General features: G+C 34.4%; 1 long non-coding RNA gene across 1 annotated transcript in view; it reads right to left on the reverse strand.

The window, feature by feature from the left end:
* Window positions 1–296: 296 nt before the first annotated feature.
* LOC130543509 (uncharacterized) overlaps window positions 297–17,851 on the reverse strand; it is a 28,844-nt gene continuing 11,289 nt past the window's right edge. The window contains exons 2-5 of the long non-coding RNA XR_008958889.1: window positions 15,221–15,273; window positions 10,168–10,292; window positions 3,746–3,789; window positions 297–1,872 (exon numbers count right to left, since the gene is read on the reverse strand). This is a non-coding gene — a long non-coding RNA (uncharacterized LOC130543509). The remainder of the gene's footprint in view (window positions 1,873–3,745; window positions 3,790–10,167; window positions 10,293–15,220; window positions 15,274–17,851) is intronic.

Here is a 17,851-nt window from a genome sequence, read left to right on the forward strand (position 1 = left end):
GTTTGTTAACTACCAAACTAAAATGAAGCAGCTTAAAAGTAGCCCACAGATATTGGTTAATCACATAGTAAATGTCTTCTTTTGGAATGCCTGAGGATTCAAGAAGTTCACCATAATACAGAGAAAGCAGGAAGAAGCAGGAACATATTCATATACTGGATTATTCTGATTTCATCTGTCACCTGCAAATGAATATCATCTAAATGGGTCTAAAACTTCTGCCAGTATGTGGTTAAAAAAAAAAAAAAGCCAGAGAACACAAATGCAACCACATAGATGGCAAATAGAGCATTAAATTTAATTCTGAGGTGAATAGAAAAATGAAGCAGAAAGAGTCATGCTTTCCAAGTGTTCTGATCAAATAATGGAAAGAGAAGAGGTCATCAAATAAGATCTTGGAAACAGAAGATGCTGAGTGTGAACTATTTTGAAATCCTATCCAAACCCCAATATACATGTACAGAGAACAAGTATCTGTGTGTTCTGTTGAATGGTCGTGTGGTTTCGGGATTTGCTCCAGTTGCTGTAGTCAGCATCTCTGGGATCTATCCTGACTCTGTGCCAAGAGGACATCTTTGTGAAGACTCGCAGGATGCCCTCAGCACGGATCTCTGTCGTTAGTCCCCAAATCACTTTCAGTGCCATGTATATCCGTCAGCGCAGCACAACACTTATGAAAGCACTTTCTCTGGTGTTTTTGTTATGTTATTACCATTGACATCTTAGTTCTGGTGGATTCTGGTTCCCTAGAAAACTCTAGTTTGACTCACGGAAAAGTGTTTGAGGTATGAATAGCAGAGAGAAACAGACATGTTCTGAAACCCTGTATGCTCGCCTGGTCTCAAAGTCAAAATTGGGTTTTCAGTGCTTTTAGTTTTTTCTAAGTTTAAAAGGTGGGAGACATCAGGACAAAATTTGAGTATGATGTTTGGAAATATTTTCTAAAATGATTATTTTTGCTCCTGCTTAACTCTAAGGTTCTTAATTTGGTGTATATTTTCTAATATTGTCATACATTTTGTATAAACTTTTATGAGCCTAAAAACAATAACAACAAAATACGTGGGTCTATTGTAATAATCAGAATAATCAGCCTGTCAACTTACTACCTTAAATAAGAAGGTAGAATGCTCTTCATCATATTCCATTCCATAAATAAATACCTTGCTTGAGTAAGACACACTGCACTAAAATTCCACAAAGAATACATACAATTCTGAGCCCATTTAAAAGTAATATTTAGATGTGATCGAATAGTTGTAGATATAACTCCTTTCTTGGGCACAAATACAAATCAAGCATGGCTTAATTCTTAATAATGAAAAAATGGGAGCAGGTCATTGAGTTGGCTCTATTTCATCCTGATTATTGTAAATCTAAAGATTACATATTTTGGCTATACTTATTTTAGTTCTTAGGTCAAACGTTGGTATTAATGGGAAACATCTTAAAGCAAATGGGTTGATTTTGTATATCATACATCTGTGAGGACAAATCAAGCTTCTGTAATAATCAACAAATAGTTTCAACCCTCTGTTATTAAAGAGAGAGGAACAAAATAACCATGACTTAGTATTTCCTCATTCATTTTTTTAAAATTTAAACCTGCATGTGAGCATTTCCTTCTCCTAAAACTTTACATCAGCAGTTTCTCAACTTGCCTTGCTGTATGGATTTTATACTTTTGTCATTAATCATATTTGTCAGACTTTTTCCCAATGGATGGACAACTTTTCAGATTGATTTCCATCTTCAAAGTGTTAAATTTCCTTCTATTCCCAGGGTTCAGTTCACAGTGGTGCTCACTGAAAAATACGATGTCAAAATTTTGGGCAAATTGATTGGTCTTTTTGGATCTCAATCTTCTCATCTCTAAAACAAAAACAAAAAGAAAAATAAGATCAAAGTAGACAATATATACATACCTTGTAGCTTTAAATAAGTATAATAATTGATTTGTGAATATATATAATAACAAACATGAATATTTATACTATCAAGAGAGGTAGTCGGTTATAGAATTTAGTCAGTAGATGGCACTGTTTATTGTGGTATCAGCATTAAGAAAGCAATCACAGACCGCCAATTACCTCACCTGATCAGGATGGGGTAAGAGAGAAGGAGGCTCTGTTCTTACAGAAGAGAATACATAACCTTAGAGGTTAGAGTGACCTTGAGAAGGAATCCAGCCTATCTTCCTTGCTCATGAGACCTTTAAAAGGAAAATTCTTTCAGATATTTTTGAGTGGTGGATATTTTTAACACACTTCATCTATCCCTTTCAAATTTGAAACATTCAAGAAATCTTCTGTCCAAATAGCATCTTTCATGTTTCTGTATTCAGTCCTGAGTGGAATTAGAAACAGTTCTTCCCATTGTCTCTCTGTAAAATCCCTCCAGGTCTATAGAGAGTACTATGACTTTAGGCATGTACTTTTTTCTTTCTTGGGGTCTTCGATCTGAGAAACACATCCATCACATTTATGGGAAATGACTATTCATATTCTAATACAAGAATTCTAATATTAGAAAACTATTTCACATTCTAATATGTGACTGTTAGCTCACATGTATAACCTAGAATTTATACAGTATTTTGTTATTAAATAATTGAAATATGTAAATATTTAGAGTACACATATGTATACATAGCATTTCCGTTAGCCAGAACCAAATCAAATCTTTTGGAGAAATTAATAGAGCAAAAATAAATAGAATGTAATTTGTAACTATTAGCAATAGAATGTTGCTGTCAACTACCATCTCTTTTCATCTTTCTCTCATTTTGGTATGTATTTTCCATGAATTTAAAATTTCTAAATGAAAATAAATTAGAAATTAAAGTGCTATATAAGTAAAGTCTATCAAATAAATATTCAATATAGTTTTAAGTTCAGAGAGTTAACTATTTTGGACTATCTTGTGGTAGTCCAAGAGATCTTATGGACTCATAAGATCTCATCCCTTTTTTAAAAAATATTTCAAGGAAATGTTAGTGCTTAAGCTTTTTACAATTCTGTTTCTCGCTACTATATTTTAAGTTTCTTTAAATCAGGGAGTATTTTATTTGCCCATGAATTCCAAGAGCCTTACACAGTACTTGCTTAATAAAGATACACTGTAGGTGCTTAATGATGTTGGTTGAATGAATATTTTCACCCAAGTAAATTCAGTTATTCAGGAGAATTATCAACTGCATTCAAAATATAGCTTCAATAACTATCATGTCAACTATTGGTTCCCTGCCTACTTTTCATATTATCCCAAGCCTTTTCAGAAGCTTTCCTTGTGTTGTTAATAAAAAGTAAAAACAAGTATAAAGAAAGCTACTTGAAAAATAATCCTATTTAGAAATATAATTAGGTAAAATAATTATCTTTTCTCACCTCTGATTGTTATGAATATATTCATTATATCATATTATTCTGTACAAATGCTTTTTTTTCAGAGAAATCATTATAAGCCTTTCCTTTGTCCTCTTACAATTATAAGCTTATGTACTGTTTTTAAATTATTTGGAAAACAGTGAAAGTTCGATTTTTTTTCTTTGATTCATTTTGTTTGGGGATTTTATATTATTTGTGCTTTTTTTACTCTTTTGAAAGTATTTCTTAAACTTTAATAAATGGTTATTAATTATAGGATGACATATGCACTGTAATTTTATTCTATACAATCCCTGGGGTTATTTCACAAAGGAGCCTCAGTCAGAGAATTAACATATTTGATTAATAAATACACTTACTACTTGAAGAAATCACTTGGTATCCTGTGATATCATTTGGGATCCTATGAATATATTAAAATAAATAGACTTAGCCTTTTTGAGGAAATATACAGATGGCCATAAATACATGAAAAGATGTTAAAAACCATTAACATTAGGCAAATGTAATTTAAGATTTTGGTGAGATATAACCACACATCTATTAATACAGTTAAAGTAAAAAATAGTGACAATACCAAATGCAGGCTGGGATACAGAGAAACTGGTTGTGTCACACGTGACTGGTGAGAATATACAGCCAATCTGGAAAACAGCTTAAAAACTAAACCTACAGTTATCATACAACCCAGCACTGGCAGTCATGGACATTTATTCTAATAAAAAGGAATGAACTATTTGTAATGCAGTAATTTGGATGACTCTCAAGGGCATTATGCTGAGTGAAAAAAAAGGGGGGGGAACAAACCCAATCTCTAAGCATCACATACTCTATGATTCCATTTATATAACATTCTTGAGATGACAAAATTATAGAGGTGGAATACAAATTAGTGGTTGTCAGAGATATGGATGGTGGCAGGAGGGTGCTATAAAAGGGTAGCAAGAGGAAAGGGATCTTTGTGGTGATGGCTTAGTTCTGTAACTTGATTATGGTGGTCATTACACAAAACTACACATGTGATTAAATGTCATAGAACTACACACACATTGTACTCATGTCAGTTTTTCTGGTTTTCATATTATACTATGGTTATGTAAGTTATAACCATTAGGGAAACTGAGTGAAGAATACGTGGTACTTCTCTGTACTATCTTTGCAATTTCCTATGACTTTATAATTTTTTAAGATAAAAAACTTTAAAAACTCATTTGCCATCTTGTCTTAAATTTCAAAACAAACAATATAATATTTTTCCTTTATTCAGTATAGTCTTTAATTATCTTATCCTTTATAGTTGTTCTTTTCTGGTGGATTTGTTTCAAACTTGATAGATTAAGCTGTCTCCACAATCTCCTCTGCTATTTATTTACTTATTTATTTATTTTTAGATTTTATTTATTTACTTGAGAGAGAGAGCAAGTGAGAGATAGAATACGGGGGTGGGGGGGCAGAGGGAGAGGAAGAAACAGACATCCTGCTGAGCAGGGAGCCCAACATGGGGCTTGATCCCAGGATTCTGGGATCATGACCTGAGCCAAAGGCAGATGCTTAACCAGTTGAGCCACCCAGGTGACCCCTCTTTTGCTTTTTAAATAGTGGTAAAGATTAAGGGTATATAGCCAATGCCATTTTTCAAAGTGCTGGAAAAACAATCCTAAAATTCGTGGGAACCAGAAAAGACCCCGAATCACCAAGGAAATGTTGAAAAGGAAAACAAAGCTGCGGGCATCATGTTGCCTGATTTCAAGCTATATTACAAAGCTGTGATCACCAAGACAGCATGGTACTGGCACAAAAACAGACACATAGATCAATGGAACAGAATAGAAACTCCAGAAATGGATCCTCAACTCTATGGTCAGCTAATCTTCAACAAAGCAGGAAAAAACTTCCAATGGAAAAAAGACAGTCCCTTCAGTAAACGGTGCTGGGATAATTGGTCAGCTATATACAGAAGAATGAAACTCAACCATTCTCTCACACCATACACAAAGATAAACCCCAAATGGGTGAAAGACCTCAGTGTGAGATAGGAATCCATCGAAATCATAGAGGAGAACATAGGCAGTAACCTCTTCGATATCGGCCACAGCAACTTCTTTCATGACACTTCTCCAAGGGCAAGGGAAACAAAAGCAAAAATGAACTTATGGGACTTCATCAAAATAAAAAGCTTCTGCATAGCAAAGGAAACAGTCAACAAAACAAAGAGAAAACCCACACAATGGGAGAAGGTATTTGCAAATGACACTTCAGATAAAGGGCTGGTATCCGAGATCTATAAAGAACTTCTCAAACTCAACACCCTAACAACAAATAATCAAGTCAAAAAATGGGCAGAAGATAATGAACAGACACTTTTCCAATGAAGACATATGAATGGCTAACAGACACATGATACAACGTTCAAAATCATTAGCCATCAGGGAAATTCAAATCAAAACCACATTGAGATACCACCTTACACCAGTTAGAATGGCAAAAATTGGCAAGGCAGGAAACAACAAATGTTAGAGAGGATGTGGAGAAAGGGGAACCCTCTTACACTGTTGGTGGGAATGCAAGTTGGTACAGCCACTTTGGAAAACAGTGCGGAGGTTCCTCAAAAAGTTAAAAATAGAGCTACCCTGTGACCCAGCAATTGCACTACTGAGTATTTACCCCAAAGATACTGATGTAGTGAAAAGAAGTGCCATATGAACCCCAATGTTCATAGTAGCAATGTCCACAACAGCCAAACTGTGGAAAGAGCCGAGATGCCCTTCAACAGATGAATAAGGAAGATGTGGTCTATATGTGCAATGGAATATTACTCAGCCATCAGAAAGGATGATTACCCACCATTTGCATTAACATGGTTGGAACTGGAGGGTATTATGCTAAGTGAATTAAGTCAAGCAGAGAAAGACAATTATACGGTTTCACTTATTTGTGGAACATAAGGAATAGTAGGGAGGACATTAGAAGAAGGAAGGGAAAAACGAAGGGGGGAAAACAGTGGGGGAGATGAACCATGAGAGACTATGGACTCCTGGAAACAAACTGAGGGTTTTAGAGGGGAGGGAGTGGGGGGATGGTTAGCCCAGGGATGGGTATTAAGGAGGGCACATATTGCATGGAGCACTGGGTGTTATATGCAAACAATGAATCATGGAACACTGCATCAAAAGTAATGATGTACTGTATGGTGGCTAAGATAATATAATAATAATAAAAAAGAGATTAAGGGTATATAGGAGAAATTTTTCAATTTTTCTACTCAATAGCAAGGATGGTAAATATATAGAGTAAGCCAAAGTCAATTGGGAAAGAAACATAGTCATGTAGGAATGTTTATTTTTAAGATAAAAATTTTAAATGTTTTAGCTACTATTAGCTGAAGGAGTGATGACTGTCCTTTTTTTTTTTTAATATACATCATTGCCTTTGGCGATTATAATGAAGACACTACCAAACCAGAATTTCCTCTCCATTTTATCTTATATATTTAAATGCAAACAGTAAAAGAAACTATTAGGAATAAATCTTCCATTTATTCCCCAATCAAATGATGTACTATGCAATAAAATGCTTTGCATTTTCATTTGGTGCACAGATGTGTCTGGAAAGAACCTGACTTGAAATTCAGGATGTCTAGCCATAAATTATTTTCTGCCTTTTAGTGTGACACTGAGACTATGAATTTTAACTACTGAGTCTACTGCTATAGGATCCTTGAAAGCACTTCTAGGAAGGACTTTTGAAATAAAAAAGTGAGATTTTTATCTATCACTCATAGATACATACCTTAGGCTGTCCGTTTGGAAAACACTACCAATTATATTTCATAAAATCTGTAATAATTTGTGATTATTCTTTACTTTCATCCCTTAGCTTTTCAAAGCGGTCATTGAAATCACTCACAAAAAACAAAAACTAAAATAACATTAATATCTTCAGCCCAAATTCTAATACCTGATTTATTAAACAATTATGTCCATGAGCATTTGGCCCAAGAGTATTTATATATTTCTGTAAACATGTATAAAATAACTTCATGAGCTAAGATGTATAAAACTATGTCTTACAAGGCTTTTGCAAAACCTGTTGATACCCTTTTCTGTACTTTGAAGTAACTCTGTGTATTTCCACTTTTATCTTCTAATTACCAATACATAATTCCAGAAGTATGACTATATTTCAACAAATATTTCTTCTTCCAGCTTCAGGTCTGTTATGTACTTTGCACGGGACCAAAGGTGTTGTATTACATTTGTACATGCCTAGACCTTAGTCTTTATTTCCATTATATTCTGTGTTTTTTAATAAGCTCCATGAGGACAAAGCTCAGGAGCACTGTCCATAGCCTTGAGTATGAAGTGGCCTGCACAGTGGGTACTCAGTATGAATATTATAGTTATAATTCTGCACTTAAGATTTGAATTTATTTCAATACTTGTAAAGGGTTTGAATTTATTTTAATGAAATTCTTTTTGGGGTGCCTGCCTGGCTCAGTTGATAGAGCATGGGACTCTTGATCTCAGGGTTGTGAATTTGAGCCCCATGTTGGGGGTAGAGTTTACTTAAATTCTTTTAGAAGTGATAGTCCTATACATGAAAGGAGAAGCAGCGTGATAGTGTCCAACAGTACTCTACTGGTGACCAAGATGACCTAAGAAGTACAACCATGAGACTAGTGTGGCTCAACCTTCCTCACTGTAACTCCCAGCTACCAGCTCTGTACACTGCAACAATCTGTGCTCGACTTCACTCACCATTGTAGGCTAGGAAATAACTGTACTGGCACTATGGCTATATAAAATAGGAGATGTGTTCCTCAACTTTTCAGCTCATGTCCCCTTTCAATAGATATGAAAAATCTCATCCCCTTTTTTGAAATTAATTGAAATAGCTGAATAAATTAAGTGTAATCACACACACACACACACACACACACACACACACACTCTAAAGTCATTAAACTACTAAGTATGATGTTTCAGACTTGTCCTTCCCCACTACTCTTTGATTCTCATATACATACATTGGTATAAAGACTCTTAGCTCACATCTCCATAAAACCAACTGTCCCTGTCATCAGAGACTGGGAGTACATTTTGGGTTGCAGTGTTGGTTTTGAAGTCCAATTGCTTTGGTGTTTCCCAGAATTTCTTAAAATGTCGGTGGTAAATACACATTCAAATATTGTTAGATGGCAAATGCTCCAGGGCTCCAAAAAAGAGACAGAATGAGTCAAGAAACTTTGATTTGTAGATGTGAAACTGAAACCCGTTTGGTTCTTGAGTCCCATCAGTCAAAAAGAGATCCAACTAGTTTTGCAAGTAGTCAACTTTCTCATTGCCATATCCTAGGCTATATGCTAAAACCCACAGCATTTACCAACACCCATGGACCAAAGAATTTAATAAAATACTCCTTTATTAGCTTGTTGGGAGAAACTTCTCCAGGGTGCCCCTCTCTCCCTCCCACAGCCTACCTTCCTACCACTGGCACTCCTGGATTACTTTGATTTTTCTGACTTGTCTTACTCTCTCTGCAGCATAGAGCTTAGCTTTGGTCTGTTCACCTATGAATGATTTGGAAGTTCCCAGCATGACCTCTAGTGAAGTAAGTCAGAAGCCGTCCCATTCCTAAATATTATCTAGGACCCTAGGATAGCGACCACTAAACCCCTTTCTTTTGCTCAACCAGGGAAAAGAAAACACAGTCATATCCAAACAGTTACTAAACTGAATTCTCTGCAGGGTTGCCCTAGTCCTTTTAGCTTATTATTATAATTTCTCAGTATCTAAAAGAAACCATACTATACTAGGCTGAAAATGAAGTTGGTCAGTGTGTCAAGAATTAACTAAAGTGTTATTTTTATTTTATTTTTATTTTATTTTTTTGATGTAAAGTTTGATGATTCATTAGTTGCGTATAACACCCAGTGCACCATGCAATACGTGCCCTCCTTACTACCCATCACCAGCCTATCCCATTCCCCCACCCGTCTCCCCTCTGAAGCCCTCAGTTTCTTTCTCAGAGTCCATAGTCTCTCATGCTTCATTCCCCCTTCTGATTACCCCCCCCTTTCTTTATCCCTTTCTTCTCCTACCAATCTTCCTAGTTCTTATGTTCCATAGATGAGAGAAATCATATGATAATTGTCTTTTTCTGCTTGACTTATTTCACTTAGCATTATCTCCTCCAGGGCCGTCCATGTTGCAGCAAATGTTGAGAAATCGTTCTTTTTGATAGCTGAGTAATATTCCATTGTATATATGGACCACATCTTCTTAATCCAGTGTTATTTTTAGTGCTTACACTACAACAAAATATTAGCACATTTGAGATCGGATTGTAGTAAATCAACACAGGAGGTTATTGAAATTCTTTACAAATCTGAAGATACACACACAGTCTTGTATACACACACAAACACATATACAAATATAAACATGCACACACCCTTCATATTGACAGTCATATCATGCATGATGCATTAGTTTGTGTTTAAAACTCTAGTTGAAACTCACTATTAAATTGAGTTACTGGGGTCTGAAGATAATGACTGCATGGTAAATTTCAATTACTTAGGTTAAAAAAAACCAGATGATTTACAAGATTTTTTAAAAGAAATACATAGATTCATAAAAATAAATCTTGAATAGAGAAAGGTAAATTACAGTAAGTAGGTATAAACTTATCTGAAGATTCAGTTACTTTGCAATTGTGAAAATCACTTATTTCAGGATGACCCCTGAAGTGGGAAGAAAGAAAGAAAATGTTGGGTGACCTTCTTGAACTGCAGGGAACATCCATATAGCACCACTCCTGTCTTGTTCTTTTTGTGAGCTCTGGTTAACTGTTGATTTCTTTGGTCAGTTTGATGGATTTTGGTCTCAAAGTAGTCTGCCTGTCCTAAAAAAAAAAAAGGTTTTCAAATAGAGAAACAAATAGCAAAGTTTCATTACTCTGCTTACTTTTGTTCAGTCTACTATTTTTTTTAAAGATTTTATTTATTTATTTGACAGAGAGAGAGAGAGATAGCCAGCAAGAGAGGGAACACAAGCAGGGGGAGTGGGAGAGAAAGAAGCAGGCTCCCAGTGGAGCAGGGAGCCCGACCCCAGGACTCTGGGATCACGCCCTTAACCACACAGGTGCCCCTCATATTTCTTACCCTAAGCATATCATCCTCATTTTTCCCCCTCAAGCTCAAGGAATAAAGGTGTTGTTACAGACATGAATGAGAGCTCCACTTCTGCTATCATTTGATGGACTCTCCATTCCCATAAATTCATAAAGATTTGTGATAAGTTGTCTTGAATGATATTTCAATTATGTAGACTTCCAATATCAGATCAAATAAAACATGATAGACATTACCAGCATATATCAAATAAAGATTTAGTATAAAAAAGGCTAAAAAACTCAAGATCCATGAAACTTCAATGAAAGAAAATTTAAAAGTCAAGGAAACTGAAAGTAGAATACTTCTTTAGGAGCTGTTTTGTTTGCAATACACCATTTGTGTAAAAATACTGGGACTATGAAATCTTCTGTGACCATTTTGATCTTTTTTACATTGAAACTCTTGTCTTAATGTATATCGAGTCTATTAATATATGTAATTTTCTGAGCATTTGTATAACACACTTTTCTCAAGAATGCAATTATACATCCAACATATTCCAAGATAAGTCATATGTTAGGCCATAAAACAACTCTTAATAAATTTAAGAGGATTGAAATCATCTCAAGAATCTTTTCCAACCACAATGGTATGCAACTGGAAATTAATTACATGAAGAAAACTGGAAAATTCACAAATATATGGAGATTAAACAACATTCTACTGAATAATCAATGGGTCAAAGAAGAAATCAAAAGAAAAATAAAAAAAATACCTTGAGACAAATAAAAATGGAAATGTAACCTACCGAAATTTAGAGATACAGAGAAAGCAGTTATAAGAGGGAAGTTCGTAGTGATCCTACCTCAAAAAACAAGAAAAATCTTAAATAATCTAACTTTATATACCAGGAAACTAGAAGGAGAAGAACAAATGAAGCTCAAAGTTGGTAGAAGGAAGGAAATAGCAAAGACTAGAGCAGAAATAAATGAAATAGAGACTAAAAAGACAATACAAAAGATCAGTGAAACTTAGAGCTCATTCTTTGAAAAGATAAACAAAATTGATAAAATTTTAGCTAGATTCACCAAGAAAAAAAGATAGAGGATTTGCATAAATAAAATCAGAAATGAAAGAGATGTTATAAATGATACCACAGAAATACAAAGGATTATAAAAGACTACTATAAACAATTACATGCCAATAAATTGGACAACCTAGATGAAATGAATTCCTAGAAACATACACCTACCAAGTCTGAATCATGATTAAATTAAAAATCTGGACAAATTACTAGCAAGGAAATTGAATCAGTAATCCAACAAACAAAAGTCCGGGACCAGATAGCTTTACTAGTGAACTCTACCAAACATTCAAACAAAAATTAATACCAATCCTTCTCAAACTCTTCTGAGAATAGAAGAGAGGAGAACTCTTCAATACACATTTTATGGGGCCAGCATTACCCTGACACCAAAACCAGACAAGGATGCCACACAAAAAAAGAAAATTACACCAATACCCTGATAAACAATAGATGCAAAAATCCCCAACAAAATAGCAGAAAACCAAATTTAACATTACATTAAAAGGATCATACATCATGATCAAGTGGGGTTTATTTCAGGGATGCAAGAATGGTTCGATGTCCACAAATCAACCAATGTAATATATTACATTAACAAAATGAAGGATCAAAATCATGTGATCATCTCAATAGATGCAGAAAAACTATTTGGCAAGATTCAACATCCATTTATGTAACAACTCGCAATTAAATGGGTATGATGTACCTCAACATAATAAAGGCCATACACAAGAAGCCCAGAGCTAACATTATAGTTAATGATGGAAAGCTGAAAGCTTTTTCTTTAAGATAAGAAACAAGAAAATGATATCCACTTTTCCTACTTTTTTACAACATAGTATTGGAAATTCCAGCCGGAGCAGTTAGGCAAGAAAAAGAAATAAAAGGCATTCAGATTGCAAAGGAAGAAGTAATAGTATCACTATTTACAGATGACATGATATTATATATAAAAAACCCTATGAACTCCATCAAAAAGCTGTTAGAACTAATAAATTCAGTGAAGTTGCAGGATATAAAACCAATACACAAAACTCTAATGCATTTCTTTACACTAAAAACAAATCACCAGAAAAAGAAATTAAGAAAATAATTTCATGTACAATTGCTTTAACAAGAATAAAATACCTGTAAATAAGGTTAACATAAAAATGAAAAACGTGTATATTGAAAATTACAAGACATTAATGAAAGACAATGAGGAATACACAAAGGGAAAGATATTCCATGGTCATGGATTAGAAGAATTAATATTATTTTTTTTAAAGATTTTATTTATTTATTTATTTGACAGAGATAGAGACAGGCAGCGAGAGAGGGAACACAAGCAGGGGGAGTGGGAGAGGAAGAAGAAGGCTCATAGCGGAGGAGCCTGATGTGGGGCTCGATCCCATAACACCGGGACCACGCCCTGAGCCGAAGGCAGACGCTTAACTGCTGTGCCACCCAGGCGCCCCAGAAGAATTAATATTATTAAAATGCCCATACCACCCCAAGCAATCTACAGATTTAATGCAATTCCAATGATAATTCTAATGGTTTTTTTCCACAGAACAAATAATCTTAAAATTTGTATGAAACCACAAAAGATTCTTAATAGTCAAAGCAATCTTAAAGAGAAAAGAACAAAGCAGGAGGCAACAAGCTTCCTGATTTCAAACTATATAACAACCCATAATAATAATAAAAAAGGCCAATATTGACATAAAAACAGGCACATAGATCAACGGGACAGAATGGAAAGCCCAGGAATAATTAATGTATATACGATCAATTAATTTATGACAACGGAGGTAAGAATACACAATGGTGAAAGGACAGTCTTCTCAATAAATGATGTTGGGGAAATTGGACAGCCACATGCAAAAGAATGAAATTGGACCATCATCCATTTCAAAAATTAGCTCAAAATGTATTAAAAATGTGAATATAAGACTTGTAACCGTTAAAGTCCTGGAAGAAAATATAGGTGGTAAGCTCCTTTGACATTGGTTTTGGCAATGATATTTTTGGATCTGATGCCAAAACCAAAAGCTAGTAAAAGTAAAAATAAGTGGGCCTACATCAAAATGAAAGACTTCTGAGCGACAAAGGGAACCATCAACAGAATAAAAAGACAACCTAAAGAATGAGAGAAAATAATTGCAAATCATATATCTGATAAGGGGTTAATATCCAAAATATGCAAAGAACTCATACAACTCAATAGCAAAAAAATTGAAACAAAAACAAAACAATAATCTGATTTAATAATGGTTAGAAAATCTAAATAGTTAGTGTTCCTAGGAAGACATACAGATAGCCAATGGTCACATGAAAAGATTCTCAACATTAGTAATCCTCAGGGTAGTGCAAATCAAAATCACAATGAAATATCACACCACACTTGTTACAATGACTAGTATTAAAGACAAGAAATGGCAAGTATTGGTAGAAATGTGGAGAAAAGGGAACCCTGTGCACTGTTGGTGGGAATGTAAATTGGTGCAACACTGTGGAAAAAAGTATGCAACTTTCTCAAGAAATGAAAAATAAGCCATATTATCCAGCAATCCACTTCTGGAAAATTATTCGAAGATAACAAAAACATTAATTTGAAAAGATAAATGCACCTGTGTTCAATGCAGCATTATTTGCAGTAGTGAAGATATAGAAACTATCTAAGCGCCCAACAGTGGATGAATGGATAAGGAAGATGCGGTGTATATTATACAATGGAATATTATTCAGCCATAAAAAAGAATGAAATCTTGCCACTTGGAACATGGATGGACCTTAGGGCATTATACTAAGTGAAGTAAGTCTGATAAAGAAAAATACTGTATGGTATCTCCTATATGTGGAATCTAAAAACAACAACAAAAAACAAAAGAAAGAAACTAACCCAACTTATAGATACAGAAAACAGATTGGTGGTTGCAAAGGTGGGGTGGGGGTGGCAGAAACGGATGAACCATTTTTTTTCTTTAGTTTACATAAATTGCATAAAAATTTAAAATAAATTTTAGAAAATCTATATAATTTTCTAAGCATATAAAATATTCTTTCAAGAATTCAATGAGGTTGCTTTTCAAAAAGCTCTTAAACTCTGAAATATAAGAGTACTTCTCAGCTTTGAAACCCAAAGGCCACCTAGATACAGTGTGATGAGTAGACATATGATAATCTCTTATGTCAAATCTGAAATATGCTTTTCCCGGCCATATTAAGTCTGTTGGAAAAAAAATTTCAAGTGATCTGGAAGCTTAAAGTGAAGCATATGCTTTGATATTATGCTATTTTTCTTAGGAGTAAGTCATACCATGTTGCAAGAAGGTAGGTTTTCATACTGCATTTCTAATTATACTTCTGAAAAAGTTATTCCATACGTATTATGCAAGAATCTAACCTCAAGAGAAAAAAATTCCAATTTAAGAAAGCTGGATAACATTTACATGTTTATGCATTTCACCACATCCCATACCTTCTTATTTCCTCCTTCCTCTAATTTAGAGCATGTGCTTGCTTTATCCATTTTTGGCTTAAAATTTTATGACAATAATAATTTGATAAATTTACTTAGAAGAAGAAATTTATCTAATGACTCATGTCTAAGGGATTCTTACAAAATAAAAGTGTGCATTTTGTACCTTCTAAGTGTTTCCAGAGTTACTTAGTCTTGTCCCAACTGATGCTGTAAGCTCTGAAATAAAACAGAAGGCAGAAGTTCTGTGATTTGTGACCCTTTCCAAAATATTTATAGTCATTGCATGTGAATAACTAACTACATATTATTATAATTTTTTCTTGTAATAAAATTCGGAATGAGACCTAACACAAAATTGTGAGTCCATTTCTCTATAATACAAGAAAAATAAGAATTTTTAGAGAACTAAGTGTAAAAAATTTTTTCCTTCTTCCTTCTGTCCCTTTCCCTCCTTCCCCCTTCCTTCCCCTCTAGTCCTGTCCTCTCTCTCTTCCTCTCCCTCTCTCCTCTCTTTCTTTCTTTCCTGATTCAGCTGTGGCAGGACCAAGTCCTGGAGAGGCGGCTGGCCGTGTGTATAGTTTCTGACTGTGTATTTTAGTGTTTCAAAGATTCTGGCTTTTAAAAGTGGATTGGAAATGCCAATTCCTATTGTAGGAATTTGGGGTTTACAGCTTTGCTTTCAGAGCTCATCAATTCTAAGATACCTATATATGTTTAATACTAACAAATCTGAAATTAAGACATATCTTACAATGACGTTACTTAGCATTTTGTCATAGTTTAACTGGTAGTTTTTTTTTTCCCCATGCCTTACAATTGATGGCATCCTAATTTTGGTGAAATATTGTAATTAAGATGGGCAAGTTAATCTGACTCAATAATCCATTTACATTTATGTTTCTAGTAATCTTCTTTCATACTCTTCTCTGTATTTTTGCCTGGTCTCAGTCCATTATACCCCACCTCTGGACCACAGTTTTCCTGCCTATAAATTAAAGGACAAGCATCAAGTGGTTTTCAAGGCCCCTCCTATCTTGAATGTGTTCTGATTTACTTCTTATTGCTTAACTGGTATCTTTCCCTTTCCTAAAGAGAAAATCACTGAAGGGTACAGTGGATCCCTCCATTTCCTTAACTGAATAAAAACAAAGATTATGATACAAATTGTAATGGGGGTTAGTGGGAATAATTAAAGAGTAAGCTTTCACTTAAGTGAAAGAAAGTTTAGGTCAGGAGGCATAATATAATTGTCTAAAGTTAGGTCAGATAGTTTTACAGTCTTTACATGATCCAGAATTCTAGGAAGAGCTGTGGGACTTTATGAAGGAAGTGAAAGCTATTATATTCTTTTTTTTGATCAATAGACAAAATGTCAAAGAACTAATAGTCTTGGGGTACCTGGGTGGCTCAGTCGGTTAAGCATCTGCCTTTGGCCCAGGTCATGATCCTGGGGACCTGGGATCAAGCCCCGTGTTGGGTCCCCTACTTGGAGGGGAGTCTGCTTCTCCCTCTGTCCCTCTCCCCAGCTCGTGTTCTCTCTCTCTCTCTCTCTCTCTCTGTCAAATAAATAAATAAATAAATAAATAAGTAAAATCGAAAATAAAAAAAAGAACTGATAGTCTTTTTTTGTTCCTTAGACTCTTTGAGAGCAAGTCCTGAGGACCACCATCAGGCACTGAGGATGAAGAGGGCAAAGACTAGTGTGAATATAGTTCTACACCATATTCAGGTAAGAGTGCTCTTTATACGGACCATTGCCAATTTGTATTACTCAAGCCAGAAAATCTTAAACCCCCCTCTCCTTCTTCATGACTCCTCACATCAAATCAATTAAAAATTCTATTGATTCTAATTAATAAATATAAACCAAAGCTTCCTGTTTTTCTCTATCACCATGGTCACTATCTTTATTCAAACTACATCATCTCTCACCTGGATTATTGCAACAACCTTCCACAGAGCCTCCATCTATCTAGTCTTGCCTATTCTTGTCCATTGCAATGAGGCAATTATATCTAAAAGCTTTTGAAGTCTGAAGCATATCTAAAGTACTTCCTGCTATGAAATACAAAGCCACCCAGGTACAATGTGGTGAGCAAAATTATATGCAAATCTCTAATGTCCTTTGGTTCTATAAAGTTTAATGAGTCTTTATTGCTATTAGAAAAGATGTTCAGTTTTTTTTTTTCTTTTCAACAGCGCTTTCAACCTTTTTCATATTATGACACATCACAAATCATAATATTTATGTGGCTTACAGGGATAAATTGGGGTGGAAGGGTTTAGAGAGTCTACATTGATCCTGGTTTTTTAAAAAAATTACATTTTATTTAGGCCATATAATTACAATAAATGATAAAAAAATACAAAGTGTTAGGAAAGAAACTAAATACTTTGTATACAACTTTTGAGTAAAACATTTTCATATTTTTTCTACTACGAAAGTTGAATTTGTAAATGTGGCTGTAATTTTACTTTAGAATTTATGTTTGAAGTAGCTTCACCAAATTTCTAATCAAGATTTTTTTAATGATCACCTCTCCGAGATCTTGAAAGACATAAATGTATAAAAAACTTTGGTCTGACAAAAAGTGGCAAATGGCAGAAGTGTATTAATGACTCTTTTTATATTTTATGGAAACTCCTTTTTCACCCTTAACCAAAATGTGACTTACTTGAACTCCTTAAATTGTCCTTAAAAAATTCAATGTTTCTTAAATCTAACGGCTCTCTTTCTGTCTCTTTCTTTCTGTTCTTTCATTGATCAGTATCATCTCAACACTTTGTTGGTAAT

Source organism: Ursus arctos, unplaced genomic scaffold, assembly GCF_023065955.2.
Source record: "Ursus arctos isolate Adak ecotype North America unplaced genomic scaffold, UrsArc2.0 scaffold_13, whole genome shotgun sequence".
Lineage (NCBI taxonomy): Eukaryota > Metazoa > Chordata > Mammalia > Carnivora > Ursidae > Ursus > Ursus arctos.